The sequence below is a fragment of the Antechinus flavipes genome, chromosome 6 (genome assembly GCF_016432865.1).
Source record: "Antechinus flavipes isolate AdamAnt ecotype Samford, QLD, Australia chromosome 6, AdamAnt_v2, whole genome shotgun sequence".
In the NCBI taxonomy this organism is placed as follows: domain Eukaryota; kingdom Metazoa; phylum Chordata; class Mammalia; order Dasyuromorphia; family Dasyuridae; genus Antechinus; species Antechinus flavipes.
In genome coordinates this window covers 185,939,853-185,943,115 of record NC_067403.1, presented here as the reverse complement: position 1 = coordinate 185,943,115, position 3,263 = coordinate 185,939,853, and the positions used below count along the sequence as shown (strand labels likewise).

Sequence of the window (3,263 nt, the reverse complement as noted above, 5' to 3'; positions counted from 1 at the left end):
CTTGTCTAATCACCTGAGGGGAATGGAAGGAAAACTGGACCTGAGGAAGAAGAACCCTTATCTTTTAGCCTTAGTTCTGACTCTGGCTAAATCCCTTAGCTCCTCTGGCCTCAGCCATCTCATCTTTTGGGGCTGAAAATCCTAGGAACAGGTACCAATCCCTGGAGTTAGGGTTTGTCTTTGGGGATGGCAATGTGAACCAAGGAAGCCGAGAAGGCCCAAAAAAAGTTTCAAAGATTTCTGATTATCAGATAAATAGTAGAAAATAAGTTTTGTGAAGCTTGAATAGCTCAGTTGGTAGAGCATCAGACTTTTAATCTGAGGGCCCAGGGTTCAAGTCCCTGTTCAAGCAACCTTTTATTTTTCCTTTATAGGGACCACAGGAGATTTGGGGTGGAAGCATTAGTGACTGAAGAATCTGTTTTGAAACAAGCCATTCCTCTGGGTCCAGCCTCTCTGTTGGGAATGGGAAAGAGAGAGAGAGAGAATGCAAAAGACAAGAGAAGGAGGCAAAGGGGGAGAAGTAGAGGGAGAGGGAGAAGTACAAGAAAGAGAGAGGTACAAAAAATAGAAAGAGACACAGAGAGACAGAGATAGAAGGCTTTCAACATACAGAGGACGGATTCCCCCAATAGCCAGATGACTGTCTCCTTTCAGGAATGTGGTAGTAGATGAGCTCTGAGTAGTGTTCCTAAAAATTGTATGGTCCCAGATGAGGACAATCCAAGGCTCATTAATTAGAGCCCCATAATTTTAGAGCTGACATCCAATTATTTGCCCAAGCCCACCCATCTGAGATCTAAGGAGCTCCCAGGGCCTCCAGATCCCCAACCCAGCATTCTATTTCTTGTGGACCACTCTCTTGGCCTCTGACAATTTCCCTTCTCCCGGCATTTCTGGCAATCTATCACTACCTGTACTGTCAGACTAACAGAGTGTGCCAACAAGCTTCCCTCTTTCCCAACTTCTTCCTCTTAACAATCTACTAGACATGAAGAATTAAACATCTCGTAACCATCTTAAGTTCAACATGCCAAGTGGAGACTCCTGCTCTTTCCCCACCTCCTTCCCTGTTGCTATTTAGGACACCACCATCCTCCCAGTCCTTCAGGAGTCCTTCAACCATCCTGAATCCCTCACTAGCCCTCACCATCCCTCTCCCCCTTCCAAGGTATTGTCAAGGCCTTTGATTTTATCTTTACAGCATCTGTTGATTTCACCACCTACTCTCATCTGATACCTTCCCATCCTGGTCCAGGCCTTCATCACCTCACACCTGGATTATTGCCATCTCCTGAGGGCTCTACCTGCCTCAGGCCTCTCCCTCTCCAATCCTTCCTCCATTCAGCCACCAAAGTGTTTTACTTAAAGACTAGCTAGCTACACAATATCCCCATCACCTCCACTCTCCACTCAGACAACTCCAGTGGCTCCAGTGGTTGCCAGGATCAAATGTCAAGTCCTCTGTTTGGCTTTCACCCTTCATAACCTGGCCTCCCCCTACCTTTCAAATCGCTTTACATCTCACTCCAAGGTCCCCCACTGCATCTGGGACCATCTCCAGTTGCCTTGACTTCTATCTGACCACTGGACTGAGATGGTTCTGGAGAAGAAAGTGAGGCAGGTGATCTTGCATAACTCTCCTTCACTTAAATCCAATTCACTTACATGTCATGGTATCACCTCCCTGATGTCGTGATTCTCTTTGAGAACATCACCTCACTCCCTAATATGTTCTCTTCCATCCAGTGGCCTCCAGGCCATTCCTCCATCTCTGAGCTCTGGGCATCTTTTCTGACTGGCCTCCACCCCCGGATTGCTCACTCTTCTCCCTCCTCTCTGCCTCTTGGCTTCCCTCAAGTCCCAGATAAAACTCATCTACTATAGGAAGCCTTCCCCAGCCCCTCTTCATCCCAGCCCCTTCGCTATTTATCTTGGATATGGCTCATTTGTTGTATCCCTCATTAGACTATGAGCTCCTCCAGGCCAGAGCCTGTTTTTTATTTGTTGTTTATTTTGTGCCTCCCTTTGTATCCATCCCCAGTGCTTAGCACAGTACCTGACTCCAGGTAAATGCTTAATAAATTGTTGGCTGACAAAGAGGGAGATTTGAATCTATCTACTTCTAAGAAGTTAGGAGACTTTCCCAAGCAAGATGGGGTAAAGTTGTAGAGGGCTTTCAAAGTCAAGCAGAAGGTTTTATATTTGATCCTGGAGGTGATGGGGAGTGATAGTGGGTTTTAGGAGGCTGATTTTGGCAGCTGAGCACAGATGGCTAGGAATGTCAGCCCCAGTGACTGATCTGCTGCTCTCCCAAATAGGCATTCTAGCTACCACCATCAGGCCTTTGTACAGGTTGCTCCCTTGTTCTGGTGTGCCACAGTTCCCCTTTAATGACTGATCCAGTTTTCCTAACTGTCCTTTACGTTATTCTGCCTCAGGTTATGACCATTCCCTCTTAATGTTTGATGGGATAAAGGTCTTTATCCATTTTAGACATTATTAGAATATCAGGAGCCTCTCTAGTACCTCCCATTGTGCCATCCTAGGTGCCTGCCCCCATTAGGTCAGCCCCATCCAGATACCTTCCCCATTATGTCATTGTTCTTGTTACCCTATAAAAGATTCTTGTATCTGACATTCACTGCTGGATTCTTTGAGGTGATAGTTTCATTCAGCCCTGGGACCAGCCATGGATCTATTTGGTCCCAGTTAATCTCTCCATTAAATAAATTACTAAATACTCTCTAATCTCTATCTTGTTCAGTTTCTCAGGCATTACATTTCACCAACCTCAGGGCTGAAAGGCAATCATTTTCACTATCCTTAGATACTTTGACAACCTAGCCAGGTGACTTTTTTTGATCCTTTCCTATAGAGGCTTTATCTTGGTATGAAATTACTCTGTGATCCCAGTGGAATGTCATCTGATGGAGAACAGGGAATAGGATTTTTCTCCACTTGGTCACTAAAAAAGGCAATTTCCTACTCCCTCCTCCCCATAGCAGCCAAAATGAATTGTTCCCTGTTTGTAAATTTAAAAGACGTAAAGCCAGGTCTATTGGAGAAGGTAGCAGCCTTTGGAATGGAAGATTGTGGGTTCAGTTCACTCAGTGGCCTTTTGCTTTCAACCTTAGTGCTCTTGCCAAGGAGACAAGGCCTGTCTCTCATCCCTTCCCAAATCCCATCATCTTTTAAATTAGACCAACAATCCCTGTCCCTGATGGACTAGGAAGTGGAAGGGAGCCCTAGGCAATGATTAA

At 45.5% G+C, this 3,263-nt stretch overlaps 1 non-coding gene across 1 annotated transcript; it reads left to right on the top strand.

Moving 5' to 3' along the window:
• Positions 1 to 279: 279 nt before the first annotated feature.
• TRNAK-UUU (transfer RNA lysine (anticodon UUU)) lies at positions 280 to 352 on the top strand. The gene has a single exon. It is a non-coding gene; the product is annotated as a tRNA-Lys (tRNA).
• The last annotated feature ends 2,911 nt before the right edge of the window (positions 353 to 3,263 follow it).